The following is a 13,407-nucleotide window of genomic DNA, read 5'->3' as shown; positions in this document are numbered from 1 at the left end:
ATTAATACTGCTTTAAAAAGTGATAACTTAATTATCTAATTTTCAAAAAGCCCATTGGAAGTTAATGAGATATATGTGGTAAAGTAGCTAAGAAGCTTTCTTTTAGTCAGGAAGCTCTTAAATATCACTGAAAAGCAGAATCTCACATTTTTAGTTTAATCCAACATTAGTGGTACATATTGGTTTTATTAAGACAAAAACAATGTATTTTTTTCAAATTTACAGAAAAAATAATATTATATTTATTCATATTTTCCAAACTGTAAAATGGATCCATAAGTATTGAGTTTTCAATAAGTTTTTAATACCATTATGATAAAATTAAATGGTGCCACATTTTTTCTATGTGTCACTCTTCAGTAAAACTACAAAGTGTTGAGGCAAGATTGTTTCATTGTAATTACACGACCTTCTAGGATTTCATTAAAACTGATAAATCAAAGAAAATTAATAAAGAACTTCAACTGATCTTATTTTGACCTGTTCAACTCCAAAATGTAAACTGTATGGATTACAAATTCTATATTCACTATATAGTGAAAAATCAGTTAAAAAAGGACTAATGAACAATATGAAAGACTAAAAAAATATTAGATAACCTCCTAAACGCAGATGATGAATATTCCTGACAAGTTCAGTATGACTTGCGACGGTTGGCATAAAGCACTATGCCTTACTTGAATAGACAAGTGAGAAACCTTCCACTCTGTCTTGTAAAATGAATAACATAATAAATTACAGAACAATGAATGAATGGTTAATGACTAAGAAAATTTGACTGACAAGTACATGGAGCATGACTAAGAGAGAAACGAATCTTCAAAATCATTGTGTTAAGCTAGGGAAATGAACAAGGAGTCACTTATAGTTCTCTGCAAACCACCTCATCTCAAGAACCTCCTTTGAAATGCAGAAGTTGCTGTTGCTATTCTGTTTTCAGTTCAGCTCCCAGTGGGGTGTGGATCAGTCTTTCCAAATGCACCCTTGACATTCATGGATAAAACTGTTAGAATAGAGAAAAATTAAGGATGAAAGCCCAGCCCCACTGAAGAAAACTCCCTTTATTTTAAGTTGTACCCAGGATTTTCCTCTATGGTGTGCGGCTGTGCAAGTAAATAAGCATTTTGATTTCAGAATTTTGAGTGTAAAAGTTCAAAGATATAAATGCAAGAAAGGTCTTGTGTGTGCTGATTTGCAGATTCAGGCACATAGAGGTCTATTCAAGAAAAAGTTCTTTAAGAGACTGCTTGAGAACTTCAGCATATCCAATACAGCATTTAATTGTATTTCCCTTAAGTATGAAGAACCCTTTCAGCATTTTATCCTTTTAAGTGGTATTCGTAGATGTGTACACAGGATGCCATTCACAGAAGAAATGAAACAACCTGTTTTCAGCTTGTTACGTCTGCAGTTGGTAGAAAAAGGAAGGAAAAAAGAAACTAAATAAAAGAATTAAAACCAAGTAGCTCTTGTGAGGCCCAATTATGCCAATAAACCTTAATGGGTTCTTTGATCAGCCTTATCTTGGACCTCCCACAAACCCAGCTGGGTCCCTACCTGAGCCACGCTGTAACTGTGCCTGTCTCCATCCCTGTCTACAGGGTGGACCATGGACCCATACTGTGAGCAACCTCCCTCCAGTTCAGGCACCTTGCACATATGTTGTAGCTTGACTCTGTCTCCCAGAGAGTCTTTGGACCCAATGTGTAGCTCTGTCTTCAGCCCTATCGCCTGCTGCTCCTAACAGCACTCTCTGGCTGGACCCTGGTCTTGGTTCGCTGAGTGTCTGGGGCTGTAGACGGGTCTTCTTACCAGCACTTGTCTCTGCCTGCTGTATTCAGACCCTGTGGGGCAGCACCTCATTGGTGAGGGCATGGCCAGTGAAGGGGTTCCCCTCAGCTCCTGGCTCCCTCTCCCTAGAGAAGTAATCAGCTTTGGCTGGGCCCCAGCAGCAACGCTTGTCAGCACAGTCCCCTGTGATGAGTTCACCCTGTCATAGCCAAAACTTTCAGGCCCAACAACTTTCCCTTTGATCTCCTCCTTTAACTGAACACATCTATCAAGTTTACAAAATTGACACAGAGCTATCAGATTGATAAGGTTGAAAGAAGAAAAAGCTCTTTTATGAAACCAAGGATGAAAACCAGAACATTCTGTCATACTGGGCTTATTGTAAATAAAGTAATAGATCCATTGCAGAACAGAGGAAAACAGAAATATATGCCATTTCTAAAGTTAATTCTATACACAGATATTCTTTAAGTTACCAAAATGAGATAGTCATAAAAAGCATCGACTTCAGTGGAGCTGTAATTTCACTCCAAATTATTACATTTCAGGTGTCTGTATTAAAGGGGGACCATTTGTGGCTCTGACATCAGCAGGGAATCTTCTACATAACCTCTTATTGTGCTCCTAGGTAGGTCTCATTTTGCCTGTATTTATTAGTACCATTGGTGAGACACCAAGAGATCTTCAAGCTAATCAAGACTGTATGCTATATAGTTATACTAAATGACAGTTTCCACTCCAGTGAGTTTATAAACAAAATGTTAAGACAGAGAAGCTGAGGAGGCAGAAAATGAAGGTATCTGTAATAATGGAGTGATTCAATTTTGATAAATTAGCTTTTTCTAGATGAATTGTTTTGTTTCTTATCAGCTGGGAGATTTTTCAAGATGGTGAAGCAGACGAAGAATTTAATTTGGAGGGGCATAATGAGGTGGTTCTGAGGATTTTAACAAAGGGTGTCCCATATAGAAGGACTAGGAGTAAATGTAGGGGTGCTGGTAAGAAAAGCCTTCTTGGGGCTGGTAAGATTAATAGAAAATGTTAAGAAGTCAGAAGAAAACCATTAATTAATGTGAGGGCTGTATAAGTAAAGAAGAATGTGATGGCTGTTGGCTGTAGTGAGACAAAGCTGACATTCTTTTGGTGGCAGAACAAAAACAGCTGAGTCAAAGATGAAGCTCAGACTGTGGCTTTGAAAGATGGGAGTTATAACAGTGTGTCTTTATAAAAAACAGGACAGTAAAGGTTTGGGAGGAGGAAAAAAGTGAGGGGTTTTTTTTGGCTCTATTGCATTTCAGTTAATGAACGTTCAGAGGAGGTATAAGAAAGACTGGTATTTGAAAGATAAGAAGAGTGTTTGTGAGGAAACACACCAAAAAGACCTGATTTTAGAAGGTTTGAGCCTGAGGATGATAGAGAAGTTAAAGGAATTGCCTGAACAAAATAGCTCTCCTACAGCTTTTTTCTTTTTTGCTTGAAGAGAAAGACAGCATCTGGCACCTCTACCATCACTGATGAATAGACAATACTTATTCAAAGACAACAGCTTACAGTCTCTGGTTAGTAGAAATTTTGTGCATTGTCCTGGTTTCAGCTGGGATAGAGGTATTTTTATCCTAGTAGCTGGTACAGTGCTGTGTTTTGGATTTAGGATGAGAAGAATGTTGATAACACACTGATGTTTTAGTTGTTTTTAAGTAGTCAAGGACTTTTCAGCTTCTCACCTGGTGCCAGGTGCACAAGAAACTGTGAAGGGGCACAGCCAGGACAGCTGACCCAAACTGTCATGCTCAGTATATGTTCTGGGGGAACCCGGCTGGAAGAACTGCTGCTTGGGAACTGGGTGGGTATTGGTTAGCGGCTGGTAAACAATTATTTTGCACATCACTTGTGTATATTATTTTACTACTACCACTATTATTATTGTACTATAGAATTATGTTATTATAGTTATTATTATAAATTATTTGGGGTTGGACTAGATTAACTTTAAAGGTCCCTTCCAATCCAAGCTATTAGATGATAATGATGATTATTATTGTTATCCCTTTCTGTCCTATTGAACTCTTTGTCTTTACACATGAGGTTTACCTGTGTTCTGAATCTTTCCTCATGCCATCAGTGGGGTTGGGGGGCAGGAGAGCGAGCAGATGTGTATGGTGTTTAGCTGCCTGCCAGATTAAAACATGTGTGTTGCTCAAAGTTTATGTAGGGTTCTGCTGTCTGTTGATACCCATTACTTTCAGCATGCTGAACATATCTATTTACAAGAAGTGTATTTTTTTTATCTGTGGTTCTGCCAAGTTTGATCATTCTGCTTTACAGATACACACACATATAGAAAGAGAGAGTGTTGTATACTAAAAACAACCAACCAACCTCCAAGCCAGTTGCAGAATTGTGGAAAAACAGAATATGTGACTTCATTATAGGTATGGGAAAGTAAGTCTGTGAATTATTGCCGACTTCTTACTGAGCTGCTAGACTTTTCATCTATGAATTATGTTGCATATCCAATTTAATGTGAAATTTAGACTTTTTAGGAAACAAAAGTGTCTAGCTCTGTTTACCTCTGTAGATGTACTCTATGCTCTTATTTTGTTCATTTTTAACCCCTGCCCTCTAACATAATTGAAAAGTGTCTTCCACTGGCAAACAGTCAGAAAGAGAATGAGAAAGAAAAAGGAAAAAAAAAACCAAAACACAATGTAAAAATGATTTTTCTTTTTATGCCCTTAACTTTAGCAAGATTCTATTCCAATTAAAAAGGAAAAACCTTACTGCTCTTTCTGTATGGTATAAATTGCAACTGAAATCTAAATCGGTCATTGACTAAATTGTCACAGTATCACAGTATGTTTGGGATTGGAAGGGACCTCAAAAGATCATCTAGTCCAATCCCCCTGCTGGAGCAGGAACGCCTAAGTGAGGTCGCACGGGAACATGTCCAGGCGGGTTTTGAATGTCTCCAGAGGAGGAGACTCCACAACCTCCCTGGGCAGCCTGTTCCAGTGCTCTGTCACCCTTACTGAGAAGAAGTTTTTTCTCAAATTTAAGCGGAACCTCTTGTGTTCCAGCTTGATCCCATTACCCCTTGTCCTATCATTGTTTGCCACCGAGAAGAGCCTGGCTCCATCCTCACGGCACTCACCCTTTATATATTTATAAACATTAATAAGGTCCCCCCTTAGTCTCCTCTTCTCCAAACTAAAGAGACCCAGCTCCCTCAGCCTTTCTTCATAAGGGAGGTGCTCCACTCCCTTAATCATCTTCGTTGCCCTACGCTGGACCCTCTCCAGCAGTTCCCTGTCCTTCTGGAACTGAGGGGCCCAGAACTGGACACAATATTCCAGATGTGGTCTCACCAGGGCGGAGTAGACCTCTCTCGATCTACTAGCCACCCCCCTTCTAATACACCCCAGGATGCTATTGGCCTTCCTGGCCACAAGGGCACAGTGCTGGCTCATGGTCATCCACTTATACAACACTTAATCCTTTTGGTTTGTATATTTGCAATGTTATCTTATTTTCTCTTTTCTCATACTTCAGTCTGTGACAACTCCATAAACTTGTGATTAGTCCTCTACATGTGGTTTACAGAGAGTTTTGGTTTTAGCCTTTATTAAAATTGATTATGTTCATTCTACATTATAATAAAAAAATATGGAGATTAATTTTAAATCAGTGGTGCCTTAGGCCAATTTAATTGACCCAGTAATAACATTTAAATTCACCTGGATACTGTGATCTGCATGCAGCAATGCTGTGCTCTGCAATGGAATTATCATTACATTTTACACAGTAGCAGCAATGATGATGACATTATGAAACTGACCATTAAATAGAGCCCATCTGCAATGGACTGGAAATAGATTTTATTGGTCATAATAAAAATTACATGTATAATGTTTGATAGCTGCATAAGGTGAAATGGCCATTAAACTTTTCCAATGCTGAGTACTGGGTTCATCAGTAGAAAGAGCTTCCTTTCATCAGTGTCATGGTCATGCATGGCATGGTCTATAAAACTCCTAATTTCTGGAGAGAAACTGTTTCTGTCAGACACATTTTGTGTCATTCTCCATGTCTCATAACACTGAAGTAATAAGAATTAGCCACTGAGCTGCTTTGTTAGTAGCATTTTTAGAATCTAGAACCTCAGAACCCTAAGAATCATTTTGCTATGGTGGATTTACTTTACGGGTCATTAAAAAAAATTAATTATTTCTTTTTGAAAATGATATATAAATATGTATACACAAACTCAATATAACAGAAAATATTAATACAACTATATTTTATGAACATATTATATAAAATATGTAAATATAAGGAGTTGTGATTACAAAATATTACACCATTCCTGTTCTTTTCCATGGAAAAAATGACTAATCATGAAAACAAAACACCAAATAGTCCTTTTCTTCCTCTCTCTCCCATTCCACCATGTTGTACCACGATGTTTCAGGGAAATGAAAAATTTGTAAGTGAAAGAATAGGATGGCTTTTTTGGTTTTAGACATAGACAGTAGATTCATGAAAGCTGAAAAATCATTATTTTTACCATGCACTTTAACTTAAATAGCTTTTATTTAACTGCTTAGTTTTATGATTGAAAGCATTCATAAAGCAGATAATTCAGAAGAAATAGGAGGAATCCCTTTATTGAAAAATCTGTGAATTATTCCATATTAAGTGATAGTAAGGCTTTTATTATACACCTGCTTTTATTTAGTATGACTAATGGTGGCTGAGACAATTATTCTTCAGACTAATATTATTCCAAAAACCACAAAGTAACAAATTCTTATAAGATATTGCAAAAATGTAACTGGTTGCACATACAGATGCTAATGGACAAAATTATTCTGAGATGCAAAGCATGATCAAGCTTGATGTAGTGATCAACACTGTAAATTAATAGACATTAGTGATCATGTTGCAAACTGAGCCATGTTTTCTACTCAAGGGATAATAAACTACTGTATACTGTACACTAAAGCAATACCTTTGCTGCTTGGCACATGTAGACAAATCAACATGTCTGTGAGCGTGGATTCAAAAGGGATCTATCTGTGTATAGAAAGGTTAAGTCCTTAAGATCCAGCATCTTTAATTATCTTGAAGTACCTTAAAGATACTTGAAAAGTTAACTTATTAAGACCTTCCTTTCTTTTCACCTCAATTAGCTAAATTTTCACATCATCTGCTTTCAAAAAAACAACTAGGTCAGGTCTCTACAAGGAAATAATGTTTTCAATTTTCAGTAGAGATGCATAAGAAGCGTTCTTCTGAAAGGATAAGAGAATAAGGCTGCTTAAGTCCTGCTCAGTTAATACATCATGGTAAGAATGTATTTTTCTACCACCTATATTTTATTGTGTTTTTCACCTCTATACAGGCTTAGGACATTAATTTGAATATTTTCATTATTCTAGTGTAGCTGGTGTGCATGTTATGCCTTATCCATATCTGTTTTATCAGGAAACAATAACAGCAGTAATTTTTGCTTTTTATTTCACTACAACCGTTCCTTCCATGTACAGTGTATGAAACTCCCCCAATTCAAGTTCAGACAAACGAAGACAGTAATCTGTTACTCACTTCCTTGTTGACATAGTATGCTCAAAATCTTAAATATTTTTGAGTTCTTACTTGTGCAGAGGACTTTACAGCATTTCATTGTTTCAGGGCTGTTTTAATTCTCTTAGGACCTTCTCCAATTCCTTTTTATCTATCTCCAAACTAAGAAATTGCTTGTTGCTGATGCTTGTCTATGAGAAGCAGCACAGAAATTCTCTCTGCCAACCACTCACTGTGATACACTGGAAAAAGTAAAGCAAAATAAAGCATTGAAGTCCGTGTTTCTGTGTGGGTAACCAGTAGCTCTTTTCCCTGTCTTGTTGAAGCTGTAGTCACGATACCAGGCCAATATCAGTTACAATGTTGCTTCTCTTTGTCTCTAGAAGAAGTCTACTATTAATCTGGGTTTTTGTGAACCAGTGATATGTGAGTACTGGTAGCCCAGAATTGTGTGTGAAGCTGTATCTGAAAGCTGCAGAGTTTAATTAAGAAACATCCTCCAGCTGAACAGGGAATGAAAGAAGACGACAACTTCCATACCATGCCCTTGTGTAGATTTAGGGTACCACAGAGTGTACTTTCAAGGCTGTTTTAAATTCACTTCCATTTGTGCACAAAGAGTGGTACTGATGTGAGGCTTTCCCCTGGTTTAGCCTCCCTAGAATCCCCATGTGGCCACACAGCTCCATATTGACTTTTATTGAATAATTTGTGTTCATGTGTTATACTCCATGCCATAATATTGGAAACTGCAGTAGCTGGAGGATTGTGGCAGTTGCACATCCCCCTCTGTCTAGGTTCCTCCCCACTCCCTTCCCCCACCTCACTTTTCGGTGTGAAAGGTGCATGCACACCCCTACCCTCTTCCCCAACACCTCCTGCCTCTCCTGCTAACAGCTGCTTTTGTTTGACTCCAGAGCCCGTTGGCCAGGGTTGTTAAGAGAGAGGAGGAGGGGGCGCAGAGATGCCAAGGAGCCGAGAAGTTTCTGGGCATCCACAGGCAGAGTGTGTGGGGAGGTGCTGAGAAGTTTCAGGGCACCCCATAGCCAGAGTGGGGGTGCAGAGAAGCTTCAGGAATGCCCACAGTCAGATCTGTCACAGCTATATAAACAGGACCCCTGCCGAGGCATGCGCTTGGTTTGTCCCCTTGGAGCAGTGGGCCAAGAACGCTGTCGAGAGCTGCCTAAGGTAATCTCCCAGGATTGGGACTGCCTCCCTACACCGTGTGGGTGAGTAATAACTTACTTAATAGTTCCTTGCTGCATAAGCGAGTGTATTTTCCTTGCCGATTTCCTCGCAGGATTTGTGGGTGTTTTTCCTTACTAGACAAAGTGGGGGCATTCTGTGCTTAAATATGGGCACGTGTATTTGTTTCCTGAAGTCAGGGATGGCTCTGACATTGTTTTTCTGAGCCATGCGTATGCACGCTGTGGATCTCCATTGTTATTATCTGCTGCACCCCAATAATTTCCTCAACTGATATTCAAACCCGTATTTATGTTATTGGAGAGCTAAAACCCCATTCCTTACCGGTTAATTTGCTGCACCTTTTTGACCAGAATAAAAGCTTGTTTTGGACCTTGTCGTCCACCTAAAAGTAACTTCAGGGTGCCTCCATGACAAGGATAAGATGTGACTTTATGACGTATGGACTCATGGGGAAGGTTGAGAAGGCCAATGGCCTGTACACAAGTTAAAATCTGTCTCAGTACATAGAAAAAAATATTTTCTTTGAATCATCATTCTTTTGATGATGATTATTACAATTAACTTCCTTTTATTGAGGATTGATATTCATCTGGATATTGAATTTCATACTTCTGGATAGTCTTTAAATTCCATTTTCTTTGTATGATTTGAGGTGTCCATTCTCCTTCAAAAGTTATGGGTGTGCATTTATTGCTATCTCACACCAGTTCCTACATTCTAACCCAAAGCAAGCCAGTTTTGCTTCAATGATTAATAGATATCCAGTGTACAAGAATGAGCAGCCCTTAGCTCTGACAGGAGGATACTTTCTGATCCTATCTCTACCAATCTTCATCCATGATTTCAGTTTCAAGTTCTCCAACTCCTCAATAGCACAGTTTTGCTGTCTGTAAAACTGGGGAAGTTGGATAGCTGATGACCTGATAAGAGTGTTCTGTGAATCTGGTAACATTTTCAAGGTGCTCTGAAATTGACTCACTTCAGATTATATTTCCAGATAAGACTGTAAATTTTTCCCACAAGAAAAAATTTGGATGACTCAAAAAGAATTTTAATCAGCACTGTTATCTGTATACAGGGAACCTCAGAGTACTTGGGAGGTAGAACAGAAAATATGCTTGGACCTCTTCAGATTTTATCTGGAAATAATTCCACTTGATTTAGAGCAAGTATATTGATTCTAAGAACAATGATTCCATATTTGAATTGCTGAAGATTCACCATGAACTTCTAATAGTTAGTGCAGCTGGGAAGCTGGGACCAGAATTAAAACAGACTCAAGATTTCTGGCTTTCCAGATGATTTTGACCAAAAAAACCACCCAACCTATATTTTCAATAGCAATGTTCATCTCACCCAGCTTCTGATAAAGCTGTAGACAGAGGTAACTTTGGTTCTTCCTGGATGCCTTTATAGTCTGATCCACAAGGAGTCAATACATCTTCATTGTGTTGATTTGGCACTGTAGATTCCAAGCCTTTAGCTTCAGGGATTGCAGGTAGGTCAGAAAGTTATATTTAAATTGTCCAAAAAAATTCTTTCAGCTTCCAGCTCCTGCTGAATTCTGTCTGCACTCTCTGGGATTCCTTGTCTCACAAAGGAGGATGTTCCCACTGTAGGAGGTCAGCCCTTTTATCTACATCTTCTGATTTTAGAACAGTCTTTGTCCTGAGTAATTTGAACTCAGAATATACCCAGCAAGATACATTTGCAACTAAATCTGAATGATCAGCGTAGCATTCAGTTTAATAGAGTTTTTGCTTTCTTTGACTTTAGAGATGATGAACAAGTCAGATATTTTGGCAGAATACATGGTTACCACTTTCTCTTTTTGTTCTGTAACTGGAAATTTCCTTATAAAATTAGAATGCTAACTGCTAAGCGCTGGCTTGTTTTTACAAGGCAATATGTCACCTCTAGCTTTAAGTGGATTATGTTTTTCATTATGACAAGTCAAATGCATGTTTCGTCATACCAGTCTGCTTCTATTAGAGGATTTTTAGTAAAGTCAGATGGGTCACTTAGAAACAACAGACATACTGTCTCCATTGCTTGGTGCTCAGGTTATTCGTTCCAGGTTTTCTTTTAAAATCACCTTCAAAGGCTATCTTAATATACTCATGTTCAGAATCTTTGGGTTGTGTTTCCTCCCCAGGTTCAACTAGAGAAATAAAAGTCTCAATAGTTGCTAAAACATCCAGAGACTTAAGCAAATGTGTCATTTTTCCACAGATACTGTTCAGTTAGATTAGATGTAATCTCAAATGAATTTTAACAAGGTTGCCTGATATAACCATGTATTTTTCATTGAAGTTATGCTATGGTTACAAATAGAAGGTGGAACGAAACAGAAGACAGAACATGAGTGATACCATTTCAGTGATTTCTGCTTTCAATTTTTTTATGCATTAGATTTTTAAAGTCATTGTAATTTCAGTCTACTTTAAGGATTTTAATTAGTAGAACATATTAAAATTTCAAAGGTATTTTATTAGAATATTTTATTTGAAAATAGAATTGTAAAAAGTACTCATAAGAAACATCTATGTGGTAGTTTTATCCTTGAAGGGTGTTCCTATACCCTATAAATACTACTACTTTAGAACCTTCTTTCTCATTCCCCAGTTTTCCTAGGACACGCTGCAGTCTGCTAGCTAATTAGAAGCTTTCCTGCAATTCTCCTACTGCTCTTCTAGAAGTTACTCATCTCTTTCTTACTCATGTTTTTTGTTCTGATCTTTAGCTCCTGTTTGCTTATTATCATTTATGAGTGTGTTGCCTGACTAACAGGAAAGTATGGCTGCAAATCACATGTCTTCTGTAGTTTGTTCTTTTGGAATAGTAGCCTCTTAACATGGAAAGGCTTTAAAGAGAGTTCCCTAATATAAAAAAATCATTCCAGCAACATCATTTGCACAAGATCCTGTAGAGAAAGCAGAATTGACTCCAAAGTGCAGGGCATGTCTGTAATACTCATCTTAGTCAGAGCTAGGGTTTTGGGAACTTCATGGATCTAAAACAAAAGTTCATTTGGATTGTGGCATTTGTTTGTTTTGTTTGGGTTTTTTGTTTGTTTGTTTGTGTGTTGTTGTTATTGTTTTGTCTTGAGCTTATTTAGAGCCTTGACTGATTTAGGACACAGAAGATTAACTTTATCACTACCAATGGGACCTACAAATAATTTATTTAGGCAAGGCAGATAATCAGTGAGACAGGTACCCTACTTTTAAACTTTGGAAACTCAGGTCATTGCAATCCTGTTCTCTGTTCTGTCATCAACATCTAAACCTTACTCTGCAGAAACTTAGCTGTCCTCTATTGCATTTTAAACTTTTAACAGTGGCATTGTAGGTTTGCTGTTTTAAACATTGATAAAGTAGAGCTGTAGGGAGAACCAATGTCTTTCATTGTGTCAAGTGATACAGCTGAGAAAAAAGAAATGTTGCTGGGATTTTTAATCATTTGCAGTAACAGCAGAACAGGGAATGCTAAAGAATTACAAAAACAAGCTTTTCTTTTTCTGGGAGGGGTAAAGAAAAAAAAAAAAAAACACCACCTCCTTTTGTAGAATGAGATTGTACAGAGGCTAAAGAGTTGGTTCTCCTTTTTGCACAAAATTTTGAATGGATAATTGTGAGCAGCTTGTCTATCAGCAATTCCCAGAGTATCCACCTGAAAAGAATGACCTTGTAGAAAATTTGGAGAGAAGTGTATCTTCACCCAGACAGGTAAAAATCCCTAGTGCATAGGACTACTGTGTGTATCCTTTGGCAGGTGGGGGTGCGGGGAGAAGCAGAAAAAGTGAGAAGAAAAAGTAGAGTGTTCTTGGTCTTTGGGAAGAAGTTTCAACTGAAGTTCCGGATACCTGGCAAATTAAACATACCGATCTGTGTTACTAATATTCTGAACTATATAGGAGAAGATTTGCAGAAGTTTGCATCAGTCTTCTCTCAACTAACCACACATGCATTTAGTTGTCAGTGATTGCTTTCTCTTTGACATTTGTTTAAAACCCTTCCTCCAGTACGTTCCATTTTTTTTTTTTTCTTCAAAAGAGTTTCAGGAGTTAAGTTCAAAATTGTGCTCTAAAAATACACCTAAAGAAACTGGTGAATCACCTGCTTTGAAGTAGTGCCTGGACTAGGGTAGAAATCCTTCTCATTCTTTCACTGGCCTGGATATATTACACAGCCAGTTAGGTAATTAAGTAATTTAGAGTTACACTGAATCTGACTCTGCAAGTCTTGTAACTGCATTTCTCTGCAATATATAACTGTAATTCTTAGATTCTGGAGAGTGCATAGGTTTGGTATTACAGTATCAAAAACTCCTTTTGAATTGCAAAGGGTTATTTGTAAAGCCTCATTGATGAAGCACTTTATCAAAGCATATGAAATGACAAAACTAAGAGAAATTTAGATTTTACTTTTCCCATAGAAAGAAAGCAAACTGCCAAGAGGAACAGAAAACAAACATGACTACCTGCAATATATTCTGTACAGGAATAATATAAAAGGTCTGTTATTTTGATACGACTTTCTTGTGATCTGTGCCTTGATCTCAAATAATAGATCAATCTACTAAGAGGAACAGACACCATAAATTTACATATCTGACTGAATATTCATGTGATATGCATTTAAAAGGCATTCAGCTCAAAAGGCTTCACTAGGTGTCTCTGTAAATGCTACCTAATACTTTGCATTTCTGTGAGTGTTCCTGAATTAAGCAGATAACACCTACTTCCAGCTTTCTAATTTGTCATAGCAGGAGCTGTAAGAAAAGCTAAAAAAAAACAACAACAAAAAAATCCCTAGCTACCCA

This window comes from Columba livia, chromosome 4, assembly GCF_036013475.1.
Source record: "Columba livia isolate bColLiv1 breed racing homer chromosome 4, bColLiv1.pat.W.v2, whole genome shotgun sequence".
In the NCBI taxonomy this organism is placed as follows: Eukaryota; Metazoa; Chordata; class Aves; order Columbiformes; family Columbidae; genus Columba; species Columba livia.
This window is presented reverse-complemented; position numbering follows the sequence as displayed.